The sequence below is a fragment of the Pseudonaja textilis genome, chromosome 3 (genome assembly GCF_049901715.1).
Source record: "Pseudonaja textilis isolate UNSWEBS1 chromosome 3, rPseTex1.2, whole genome shotgun sequence".
Taxonomy (NCBI): domain Eukaryota; kingdom Metazoa; phylum Chordata; class Lepidosauria; order Squamata; family Elapidae; genus Pseudonaja; species Pseudonaja textilis.
The window spans coordinates 126,137,262-126,151,015 of NC_141992.1; the positions used below are offsets into that span (position 1 = coordinate 126,137,262).

The 13,754-nt window shown below is 37.6% G+C and overlaps 1 long non-coding RNA gene across 1 annotated transcript in view; it reads left to right on the forward strand.

The window, feature by feature from the left end:
- Nucleotides 1–13,754, forward strand: part of LOC148126314 (uncharacterized) — a 108,984-nt gene that overhangs the window by 70,831 nt on the left and 24,399 nt on the right. Inside the window, exon 2 of the long non-coding RNA XR_015742598.1 lies at nt 524–667. This is a non-coding gene — a long non-coding RNA (uncharacterized LOC148126314). The remainder of the gene's footprint in view (nt 1–523; nt 668–13,754) is intronic.

Below are 13,754 nucleotides of genomic sequence, written 5' to 3' on the forward strand. Positions count from 1 at the left end.
AGCAACTGGTATAATTCCAGATAATAAAACACTGGTCTGTAATAAGTTAGGGCATTTCATTCCATTGATAATCACTGGCTAAATTTCTAAACTGAAAAGAAAACTATATAAAAAAGAGATATGGAGGGGTTGTCCATTTGCAGCTGTCACCCAACATTATTTGGTAACTTTAGATTGAATAAACATATTTTTTTCTGTGACCTCAACTGATTTGGTGTGTTTTATTAGATTACTGGCTTGGAAACAATCGGGAAAAGAAGGTGTCTTATCTTTCAGACAAATCAGCTACCATATATTTGTATTAGGTTCCAGCCACAGTGGCACAGTGGCACATTTGTATTTGGTTTCAGCCACAGTGGTTAGAATGCGGTATCGCAGGTTACTTCTGCTGACTGCTAGGCTGCCTGCAATTTGGCAGTTTGAATCTCACCAGACTCAAGATTGACTCAGCCTTCCATCCTTTTGAGGTCAGTAAAATGAGGACCCAGATTGGCAATATGCTAACTCTGTAAACCCTTTAGAGATAACACTAAAGAACTGTGAAGTGGTATATAAGTCTAAGTACTATTGCTATTTAGAAGAATTCAGTGAAGTCACAGAAAGGGAAGGTGGTGATCACAACTGATGTTTGAGAGCCCATTTCTTCATACATGCTCATGATGTCAACGTAAGTACAAGGGTCAAGTTTTTGATCATGAGCCTGTGACCATCATGCTAACTTTTTTTGTTCCTTTGATCCCCTGTCTCTTCACACTCCTGACTCTGTTATTGTTATCAAGGTCCATCCATCCATGCAAAGGATTATCTTACAAAAGTATTTAAGGTAAGTCATGAAATATCTGATGTTGACATACCCTCAGTTGTGAAAAGTCCTTAAGAAACCTTGAATTCAATCACTTATTTTTCATTTAGGGAGAAAATCTGAATATTTCTCACCCTGGGTCTCCCTTCCTTTTGTTGCCATGCTGCTAATATAGGAATTCATTTGCATTATTAGATTTCTTTTTCTTTCTCTCTCTTACCAGTTGTCCTTCTAATCCAATTTGTTTCAGGTAGAAGAATATTGAAATAAATAAGTTAAATAATAGGCAAGAAAATTAAATGAAGATGTGCAAAACCTGAATTATTTGGAGGGTTCAACTATCTCTTCACAATGATGTATTGATTTTACATTTCCTCCTTCCTCTTCATAATTTAAGCATAACTCTTTGCTGATGTTTGAGTCAAAACTGAAATGTGGAGAAAATTGTGTCTTCTTAAAAATCACCTATGCTTTTATTATAAATTGAAAGATCAAAACAAAATCAGTAATTATTTAATATAGATTATATGTGCTAATATCCTTCTGTTTTTATAAAACTGAAATATCCTTTTTTTTAAATAATCAGAGAAACAAATTTGCTCAAAATTAAACAGGCTACTATTTATCATAAGGTTAAAAAGGGGGATTCAGATGGATTAGTCAGAATCAGATAGGAACCAAATTATGTAATTGAACATTTCAAGACAAATGTGTGTTCTAATTTTGCAGAAGCTAAATTAAGAAAGCACTGAGTATTTTTTTTTTTTTGCTTACTTGTGTGAAAGATACATTTATTCCACTGAATCTTAAGAAGATTCAGTGAATCTCTGAATTCTTGTGAGCTTAGTGATATTTTATCTACTACAGGTTACCTGGTTTAGGTATTCTTTAAAAATAAATAAATAAATAAATAACATTTTAAAATATGGTAACTTTCAGCATGAAGGATGGAAGTAAACAATATTAAAAAAAAAAACATATAGTGTGATATAGTGGCTTGATTTGGAAGTAAGCATTTAAAAAGATATGTGATAGAGTGGGTTGATTTGTTTCTTTAGGGTTTGAAGCCAGTATCTTTTTCATTATGTTGTGCTAAGATATAGCTATTGTATCTTGCACGTATTTCTTACCTCTTTCCTTTTTCCTCTTTCCTCCTTCTCGAATAGAAAAAAAAAAGTTTCCTGGTTCAAATTCTTTAAGGTAATTTGGTAATTTGCATATTTATTCCTTCATATTTTATCAAGTGTACTGCCTTCGCATTATTTTGTTCTTTACTATGAAAAAAATAGTGAACAGATTTCTTCTGATAATCTTATTTAACTTGATTCTTCCATATGAAAACTTCAAAATTAAAATAAGAAATAGATTACATATCAAGCTAAGAAATAAGAAGCCCTCTGGAGACATTCCAAATATACTTTAAGAGTTATGAATAGATGTTCTATGTATCGCTAATGTTCCATGTTATAGAAAGAAGCTGCAGAGGAAATGCATCTATTCTGAATTAATTGTATGCAGATAATATAGAAGAATTATGTCAGTGTATTTTTAATGAACTATCTTCATGCAGAACATAATTTACTGAGAATAGTATCAAATGACTAAAATTAGGATAGATGATGATGACATTTCAGATTTGGAAAGAAGATTGGAAATGTTGAGGCATTAGTGAACTCATTCCTTCATGCTGTTAATGCTAGACTAAGTATGTCTTTTTTAATGCTTCCCACTAGCTGTCAAAGTTTCTCTCTCCCTGAATAATAGTGACAGAATATTTCTACCTTCTCACAAATTCTTGGCAAATGAAGAAAAAAACACAGACGATTATCAGTCATGTTCATGTTGCTCAGCACCTCATCCTCATCGTTAAACATCAACATTCAAGTTCTTCTTCAAACTCTGGCAGACAGAACTAGAATTCCTGCCAAAAAATAATAATACCCCCCCCACAAAAAAAAGTAAAATAAAATAAAATAAAATCTTGTAGTCAGTTTTCAAAGTAAATATGTAGGAATATCAAATTATCAAAAAGTTTCAGTAAGACTGCGAGTTTGAAGGATTTAAAGGTTTAACTAAGAATGTGACTTTTGGGGTTGCTATCTATGAATTTTCCTCTACAAAGTGAATTCTTGTTCTTTACAGTAACTTCTGCTTTATCCAAACTTTATCAAACTGTTAAAGCAGAAACCACTGAATTCAATGTTGCATTGTATCTAGAGATAATCTCCCATACAATATTGCACAATGTTGTATTTCCATTCAGTTGTTTTCTGCCTATAGTTTATTCTTCAGCAAGAGATGTCAAGACAGGTATGAAAGGCTATTTAAACTACTGATTAGCATTTTATTCTTGCAATCTAGTGGGATAGAAAAGAAGGAAAAAGGAAAGGAAAGGAAGAATTTGAATTCACCACTGGCATGTGCATACCTCCCAGCTGATTTTCAGACCATTTGAGACTGTTTTTACCCTCCTGGAGGCTCAAGGGAAGCCTCTGCAGGCTCAGGAGGCTGAAAAATGGGCCTTCTGGAAATACTGGAACTGCTGAATTGGGCCCATTTTCAGCCTCCTGAGGCTCTAGAAACTTTCCTTGAGCCTCCGGGAGGGCAAAAACAGCCTCCCCCAGGCTCCACAGGCCTTCTTGAGGTTGAAAACGGGCAATTCCAGTATTTCCAGAAGGTCCGTTTTTCGGCTTCCCAGGGCTGCAGAGGCTTCCCTCGAGCCTCCAGGAGAGCGAAAACAGCCTCAAATGGACCGAAAACCAGCTGGGAGGCATGCACGTGCATAGTGCAGGGTGTTGTGCACACACAACATTGTGGGTGCTGGCACACACACACACGCTTTTGGCACACCACAACAAACAGGCTCACCATCACTGATATAGCCCATCCCTCTTGAAAAGAAAAGCCAAGTTATCTACACATTTTGCCACATTGTTTGGAATAGTCTTGGTGTCCCAAAGGTGCTTTTTCAGGAGGCAACTGGACTTCCATGTTTTTTCTTTCAAGATGTTTCACTTCTCATCCAAGAAGCTTCTTCAACTCTGACAGGATTGTGGAGAATGGAAGGATTTATATTCCTTGGAGACAGTTGGTAATTTGCATCCTTTTAGAAGGTTGTTGAAGCATCTGTATCCTCAGGGTTACCTGAGTAGTGCTTCTGGTTCTTGTAGTCTGCAAATGTTCCTCTGGAAATCCATTCCTATTCCCACACCATTCAAAGGGTGTTCATCCCAAATTGTATAGGGGAGGGGAAGAATATAAACCCTCCCATTCGTCACTATCCTGTCAGAACTGAAGAAACTTCTTGGATGAGAAGTGAAATGTCCCCAAAGAAAAAGCAAGGAAGTCCAGTTGTCTCCTTAAAAAAAGCACCTTTTGAGCAGGATGACTGAGAATCTCTATAGACTTTTAGCTATACAAAAATATACAGGTGACCCTGAGGACGCAACTAAACCTACCCAAGTGCTTCAATGACCTTTCAAGAAGCTGCAGAAGCTTCTTGGATAAGAAATTAAATGTCTTTTTTCAAATAAAAAATAAGAAAGTCCAGTTGCCTCATGAAAAAGCACCTTTGGGACAGTGGTGGGATTCAAAAAAAATTACTATTGGTTCTGTGGGCGTGGCTTGATGAGTGTGGCCATGTGACTGGCTTTTTTTTTTTTTTTTGCTTTTTTGCTGCCCTCACCCATTTTGGGGAGCTTCCTAGCCTCAGTGGAGCATTTTTCCTCAGAAGAGGCTCAGGAAGGAAAAAAAACAAATCATGGGAGGGGCGCGCAGCACCCCTCCAAGCTCTGTTATGGAAGCTTCCTAGCCTCAAAGGAGCCTCTGGGTGGCGTTTTTGCTCCCCTAAAACTCTGAGGCTCAGGAAGGAAAAAACAGAACACGGGAGGGGTACACAGCACCCCCCAGCTCCATTTTGGGAGCTTCCTAGCCTCAGGGAGCCTCTAGGGGGGCGTTTTTGCTCCCCTAAGGCTCCTCTGGGGCTCTGGAAGGCAAAACATGGAGGTGGGGTCTGAGCTCCTCACTCCATTTTTTGCCTTCCTGGGCCTCAGCAAGGGGAATCTTGGCATAGCTGATCTATGCACAGCTGATTGTCGGGAGGGGGGAAAAAAATACCTTAGGCGAATGTCAGGCGGGCGGGTAAGCAAGCATCGGGCAGAAGGGCGACCAGATCTGGGGCATGGCCAGCCAGAACTTACTACCGGTTCAGTGACCCATGCCAAATTCTTGCTACTGGTTCACCCGATCCAGTGCAAACCAGTTGAATACCACCACTGCTTTGGGACAACCATGACCTGGATGAATGGAAATATGTACAGACTAATAGTCTAAGTGCCTCCTGATAAGCCACTTTAAATGAATGTATGAATATGACTTGTGTTTTAATATATATTGAAGATCAATATAGATTAGAAGAGATTAACTAGAGTACCACAGTCAACTATCTTAATCAAGATGACACAAGTGAGCCTTCTAGCTTAGTACTTTCTATACCTACTGTCACTGGTTACCTACCATTTCAGTGAAATAATTTCAATAAGTCTAATTACAACCTGGAACATTTGACATGCAAAGTCTACATTGTACAGGTAGTCCTTGACTCACAACAGTTGATTTAGTGACTATTCAAACTTATAATGGCACTGGAAAATGGGACTTATGACAATTTTTCACAGTTACAACCTTTGTAGCATCCCCATGATCAGTTATCAAAACTCTTGGCAACTGGCTTATATTTATGACCATTGCTGTGTTCCAAGGTCATGTGACTACCTTTTGCAACTTTTTGACAAGCAAAATCAATGAGGGAGCCAAATTCACTTAACAGCCATGTTACTAACTTTTCAACTGCAGTGAATCACTAAACTAGTGAGGCAAAACATGTTGTAAAATGGAGCAAAACTCACTTCACAACAGAAATATTGAGTCATAAGTCGAAGACTACCTGTACTACTGAGCATGTTGACCATTCTCCTATCAGAAGTTGACAAAAAAAATATAATGTGGGTTAACACTACCATTTGTTCCATAAAGTCTTGGGTTCCATAATTTGCAGTACACATAAACCAAGCCAAGCCAAGCCAAAACTCTTAGCAAAAGTCATATCTTACATCATTTGCTGATTTCAACATTATTTGTAGATTTGGATTTATTTATTTATTTATTTATTTTGCTGAGAACAGGAATGGAGATTTTAATTGGGTGAGGGAGCAATGCCAAATCCTTATTCCTTCAGATTTCATCCCTTTTTGCCACTTCCTTGGTTTCCTCCCACCCTGCCTTCTTTTTATTTATTCAAAGCATCCATGAATCAGTTGGGAGTCAGCAAAAAGAGACCATTAATGAGATCATTTTCACTGAAATTGACTCATTACCATGCTGACTGACTTCCAACATTTTGTGACAGTCATGAACTCATTTCTTCTCAAGGCATGTTTGTCTCACTGCCTATTTGAAAATAATGAGGCTTTTAAAAACATAAAATGGAATTTCTTTTTTTCTCAAGAAAAAAAAAAGTTCAGCGCTATAGAAAAGGCTGAAGTTCCTTTCTGAGCTCTCTAAACTACAAGGCTCGTTTCTTTAAAGCCATAGGGCAACCAGGTTTATGCAGAGGATGAAAACTACAATAGGGTTATAAGAACAAAAAAAGATATGCAGAAGCCTTTCTAAAGCTACTCAAACATCTTTTTTAAAAAAATTTTAAAAAACAAAAATGGTTAGCAAGATACCTCCAGGAATCAATTAAGAGAACCTACCCTCATTTTCCTTTGCCATCTATTATTCAGAGTCATGCTCCTGGAAATGGAAGATCCATTTAGCTATCATTGCAAACACATTACTACTTCAAGTCTTGAATTGGTCTACAGTAGTTTTTATTTTTAAAGCTTCCTTGCAACTCAAAAAGTTGTCATATGCTCCTTTAACCATTTTTCCATCTAGTCTGGCATAGTCAACACAGAGTAGCAGAGACACCTCAGCAGGATGTTGTGTAGTTTTATTTGAAGATGCAAAGAATTCTACCCTTTTGTTTCCCAAGTGTGCATTATATAGAGATTACATCGTGTGGCAATAAATCTGTAAGCAGAATATATTTTTCTTTCTTGAATAATCTGAAACTAGACTGGATAAAATTTGAGCTGCAAAACTCTAGAGAACCAGTAGATAGAAATGAACAGTTTTGCCTACCTCTTTGTTCCCATCTTCTGGCAGACCAAATATTTCAATCCAGATTCAGGTAGCCTAATTTTAATGATATGCTTCATTGATTTGATAAACAGTACTCCAGTTAGATGTATTGATGGTTTTTCTCATGACTTGGAGTCAGAGCTACAAAATAGGTACCCAGCCAAGTACTATTTGTGCATTTTATTTTGTGCCAATATTTTAGTATTGTCATGGTTTATAGCCAAACAAATACAAAGCACTGTTATCATAACTCAGTGACATATTTCATTTAAATAAGGTATTTTCTCTGGACTGCCCTGAAACCTCTGTCAATGAAGTAGATTGGTTAGAAGAAATATTTTGTGATTTAAGAGCAGACAAGTTTAGGTCTTCATATGGTGTTCTTTCATTTTTACAAGTTACATCACCATCATGTATTCTAACAACTCAAATGTTTGATCACTATCTCTGCAGGCAGTACTTTTGTAATAGAACATGCATTTTATTGAGCTTTTATCTTTCATGCTATTGTTGCACATTCTCCATTATCAATATATAATCAGATTTAGGAAAGGCATTTTTTTGCTAAGTGTGGTATTCATGCAGTGGGTCTATGCTGTGCTTGAACAAATATAGAATGTACTATTAAAACTAGAATTAAAACAGCTTAAAATGGTTCATGCACAAAAATAACTGCATTTTATGTATTTCTCTCTCACACACATATAAAACAGCCGAGATCATTATTTTGTGCTAAGCCACAATACTTAAGATATTGTGTAACCTCAGCTACTATAATTTGTAAACCTTGCTTAGCTGCTGATTGGTTTGATAAAACATGATTAAAGGAATAACAACTTAACAACAGATACAACCATACCACAACAAGAGATTATGCAAAAGCAGCATTTTCAGTATTTGGATTGATACACAATTCTCCCCTCCAACCATCCCTTTCCTTCATATACTGTACAGCTTTATTTAAAATCAAATTACACAAAGCATCCTTAATCCCTTGGGCCAAGGTGGCACAGTGGTTAGAATTCAAGACAGCAAGCTATTTCTTCTCTCTGCTGGTTGCCAGCAGTTCTGCAGTTCGATTCTCACCAGCTCAAGGTTAACTCAGCCTTCCATCCTTCTGAGGTCAGTAAAATGAGGGCCCAGATTGTTGGGGACAATATGCTGACTCTGTAAATACTTAGAGAGGGCTGTAAAGCACTGTGAAGCAGTATATAAGTCTAAGTGCTATTGCTAAAACAAATAACTGTTCCTATTGACAGAGGATTATCCTCTGACATATCTTCAAAGAAGGTACTGCTCATGATATACTCAGACAGCTGGTCACCTGCTAACAATACAGTCCTCCTTTTCATTGTTTTTATTAATTAAGGCACATTTCTAAAGTAGAATATATGTATAGGAGACAGAGAGTCAGAATTGTTTAGTGATTGGCACAGCTGGATCATTTGAAAACAAAGAAGCTGAGAATTCTGAATGCATCTGTCTCACCTAGCTAATTTGCAATTGCAAAATCTAAGAAGTTTAAAGAATATCAAGACAAATTTGTGCATTTCATATATTATGTGCATTTTATTATTTGCATTTCAAATTCCCAGAGGTTGTGGGAGGAGCTGCTGGCTGCTTGTGAAGGAAGCAGAGAGTGAACAGAAAGGAGAAAGATAGCGGCCCGCACGCCTAACGGTGCACAAATCATATAACTATAAACCAAGAATACCAATAAGACATTTAGAGTAAGTGTGCTTGAGATTGTGATTTTATTTTATTTCAAAACTACCAGCTTAGTTCAGTACAATACTTGTTTTATATCTGTCTTTTGCAGTACTCTTTTCAAACTTGGATACTGTCCTCTTTGGAAAAAAAATACCAGTCTACATGGAGAGACTACCTATCTACAATCTCTAATCAGTGCTCTCCAAGCAGAAATTAGGTGCCCAATCCAGCCATCTATTGAGCTGCCATGCTACCAGCCCCCACTACCACAAAGATCCTACAGGAAAACGGCAGTATGGACAACTGTGGGATCTGGTAGGGTGAGAGGTGTGGACCATAAATGCAAAGCTTTTGCTGTTTCCCACCATAACAGATACAGGGCCCTTGCTGACCTTAATAGGGACACTAAAGTGACAGGTCAAGGTAGTTGTGATAATGATAACTCAAGTAAGCTGGGGATTATGGTCCTAAAAGAAGAACTTACTTTAGAAAGGAGAAAGTGTGAATCAGGTATTACGCACCAGTCACACAAGAAGAGCAAGGCATCCAAAAAGAGAAGCCACCTTCTGGTTGGGGACTCAATTGTAAGGGATGTAAATGTAGGAAAGGATACTGAGGTTTTGAAAGAGGTCAAGTGTCTACCAGATGCTATTGCCAGCAGAGACAAGAAGCGTATTCTTAAGATAGTCAAGAATGCCAGCAAGGACTGTGATGTTGATGCAATTATACATCTTGGTACAAATGATCTGTCCCAGAAGGATGTACTTTCTGTTCAGAAAGACTTCCAGAGCTTGGGGTATGAACTTAGCAATATGGGCTGTAGGCTTATCTTTTCAGAGGTTCTACCAGTATACAAGGAACAAAAAGGGAAAGGGCAGCGTGTAGCAGAGTTTAATGTGTGGCTAAAGGAGTGGTGTGAAAGGGAAGGCTTTGGTTTTATTAGTCATGATGTCTGCAGCTGGTCCAATAAAAAAACTGTACAAAAGAAATGGTTTGCATCCATCAAAGAAAGGGACTCAATTACTTGGCATTAAATTCATAGATTTCCTGGATAAACATTTAAACTGAACAGCGGGGACAGAGAATTAATGGATTTAGAACATCTCTGTCCCAGCAACCTAAAACTAATAAGGATACCAGTGTTTGCAAAATAGATGTTTGTGCAGGTAAGATTATCAACTTTGATGCCAACCAAAACCAAGCATTTAATAGTGAGTGCCATACCATGTGCACTAATCAAACAGGTGGCAAGAAAGTAGGGACAGGCAGGCTCAACACAGGTTATGTAGACAGTAAACACCGTGTCAGACATAAAGATCTCAAGTGCCTATATAAAAATGCACAAAGTCTGGGGAACAAGCAGGGTGAACTCGAACTACAAATACATGAAGGTAAATATGATATAGTTGGAATAACAGAAACTTGGTGGGATGAAACCCATGACTGGAACATACTGGTAGAAGGATACAAACTATTCAAAACAAAAACAAAAAACAGACCCCATAAAAGAGGATGTGGAATTGCATTGTATGTAAAGGACCACTATATTGCTACAGAAATGCATGAAACCAAAGATGAAAACCTCCTAGAATGCATATGGGGCAATATAAAAGACAAAAAGAATGACATGGCCATAGGTGTATATTATAGGCCACCCAATCAAGCAGAAAAAATAGATGTCCTTTTTGCCAGCCAACTAACAAACATATACAGGAAACATACAACAATAGTAATGGGAGACTTCAATTATCCTGATATCAGTTGGAAAACTAATTCTGCACCAAGTGAGAAATCAAATAAGTTCCTAACCAGCCTAGCTGACAACTTTGTTGCCCAAAAGGTAGAGGGTGAAACTAGAGGGACAGCCATACTGGACTTAATTCTTACAAACAGAGAAGAAGTGATAGAGGGAGTTGAAACTGCAGGAACCTTGGGTGAGAGTGACCATGTCATACTGGAATTCAACATAACACAAACACGAGCAACAGAACATAATGACACCAGGCTCTTGGATTTTAAAAGAGCTGATTTCAATAAACTCAGAGAGAACTTGGGAAAGATTCCATGGATGAAAATCCTAAAGGGGAAAACAACTGAAGGATCTTGGGAAACTCTAAAAAGTATGATCATAGAAGCTCAGACCAGCACAATACCACTGAGAAAGAAAAACAAGAAATCCAAGAAGAAACCAGCATGGCTACACAAAGATCTCTCTGGCAAATTGAAAGAAAAAAAGGACAAGTACAAAAAATGGAAAGAAGGACATACAACTAAGGCAGTATATCAGCAGATAGCCAGAATCTGCAAAGATGAAGTCAGGATAGCAAAGGCTCAGAACGAACAAAGATTTGCAACAAAAGTCAAAGATAATAAAAAAAAGTTTCTTCCAACATATAAATAACAAGAAAAAAAATCAAGGAAACATTGGTCCATTAAAGAGAGAAGATGGCAAGGAAGTAACAGGCAACAGAGAGAAAGCAGAACTGCTTAACTCATCCTTTGCATCTGTCTTCATGCAAAAAGAAACTATAGTTCAACCCACAAAAAACATAACTGTAAAAGACAGACCAGAAATAAAAGTTAAAATAAGCAAAAAAATTAGTAAGAGAACACCTGTCTGAACTTGATGAAAACAAATCACCAGGGCCTGATGGATTACATCCCAGAGTTTTAAAGGAGCTGGCAGAGGTAATCTCAGAACCACTGCACCATATCTTTCAAAAATCATGGAGCCCCGGGGAACTACCAGAGGACTGGAAAGGAGCTGATGTGGTTCCCATCTTCAAAAAAGGAAAAAAAAACAGACCCAGGAAACTATAGACTTATCAGCCTAACATCAATACCCGGGAAGATACTGGAAAAGATAATAAAAAAACAGATCTGCCAACATCTAGAAACAAGTAAAGTAATAACTAGCAGTCAGCACAGGTTTGTTAAAAGCAGATCATGCCAAACCAATCTTATTTCACTCTTCAACACAGTGACTAAATTAGTAGACCAGCAAAATACTGTGGATATGATATATTTAGATTTCAGCAAGGCATTCGATAAAGTAGACCACAACCTACTTCTTAGTATGTTAGAAAAAAGTGGAATAGATAGCACCACCACTAGATGGATTTGCAACTGGTTGGCAAACCGTACTCAACGAATAGTCCTTAATGGGTCTAAGTCTACATGGAGGGAAGTAAGCAGTGGGGTGCCACAAGGTTCCGTCTTAGGCTAGTACTCTTCAAAATCTTCATTAACAACTTAGATGAGGGAATAGAAGGGGAACTTACCAAATTTGCAGATGATACTAAACTGGCAGGAATAGCTAACAGCCAAGAAGATAGGCTCAAGATCCAGATGGATCTTGACAGACTAGAACACTGGGCCATATCTAATAAAATGAAATTCAATATAGAGAAAAGTAAAGTCCTACACTTAGGCAAGAAAAACCAAAAGTACACATATAGACTTTGTGAAACCAGGCTCAATAGCAGTAACTGTGAGAAGGATCTTGGAGTCTTAGTGGACAACCAGCTAAATATGAGCCAGCAGTGTGCAGCAGCCACCAAAAAAGCTAATGCAATCCTAAGTTGTATTAACAGAGGATAAAGTCAAGATCAAGGGAAGTACTAATACCACTCTAAAAAGCCTTAGTAAGACCACACCTAGAGTACTGCATCCAGTTTTGGTCACCACATTATAAAAAAGATGTTGAGACTCTAGAAAAAGTACAGAGAAGAGCAACCAGGATGATCAGGGGACTGGAGACTAAAACATACAACAAATGGTTGCAGGAACCAGGCTTGGCTAGTCTAGTAAAGAGAAGGACCAGGGGAGACATGATAGCGGTCTTCCAATATTTGAGGGGCTGCCAAAGGGAGGAAGGGGTCAAGCTATTTTCTAAAGCTCCTATAGGCCAGACAAGGAATAATGGATGGAAACTGAACAAGGAGAGATATAACCTGGAAACAAGGAGAAACTTTCTGACAGTGAGAACAATCAACCAATGGAACAGCTTTCCCCCAGAAGTTGTGGGAGTGCCATCAGTTGAGACTTTCAAGAAGAGATTGGACTGCAATTTGTCAGAAATGGTGTAGGGTCCCCTGCTTGGGCGAGGGGTTGGACTAGATGACCTACAAGGTCCCTTCCAACTCTAATTATCTGTATCTGTATCAAATATTTAAGTAATTAGAATTAGATTATATTAACTGTGGTTATGTTTATCCAATTTTTAAAAGAAACTGAATACTTATTGCAAAAACAGCATACCGAGGTCAGGACAGGAGATTGTTGCATAAATACAAATAAATTCTGATTGATTAACATACATATTTTGAGTTTTTGCTAACTCTGCAGGGTAATTATTTAAATAAGTTGTAGACATGACCTACAAACTGTGGACACTAGTATCTTTTTAAGAAGAGACCTGCAACACAATTAGTAATGCATAAAGTAAGTTATGCTATGTTGCAAGGGACATGTGCATTGGAATGCTGGTTTAGACTGGGAAAAGGAGATTGCAAACCACAAAGATGTCTCTAGTAAGAAAAAGGAAGAGCAGGAAGGAAGTGGGAGACAAAAACATGGTGGTGACATTTTGTCTGTGTTCTTAATAATGTGTATGAATCCAAAATATTTGTGTGGGATTCGTTATCTAGTTTGAAATGATTGCAAGCCAAAACTTAACATAAAAGAAAACAATGGTAATTTTATTTACTTCTTTGCAAAGAGGTAAATGCAGGTACAATGCACATACCTTAAGCCATCAATATACTTTCTTTATATTCCCTATCACCATCACAGGTTTGCCTCCCACCCTTTCCTCATTGGTTGATTACTCAGGCCATCACAATCTATCTGAGGCACCTAAAGTGAAAATATTTTCCCCTTATTTACAATTTATCTCTAATAACTATTAGTTTCTAGGGTTTGTCTCTGGTTGCCAGCAAATTCCATCCCTTCATTCCTATGTGCAATTTTAGACTTGAGCAACATTTATGAGATTAGATAATTACATAGTGTATTCATTTCAAAGATTATTATGTCCTTCTACAATTTCTGTAAA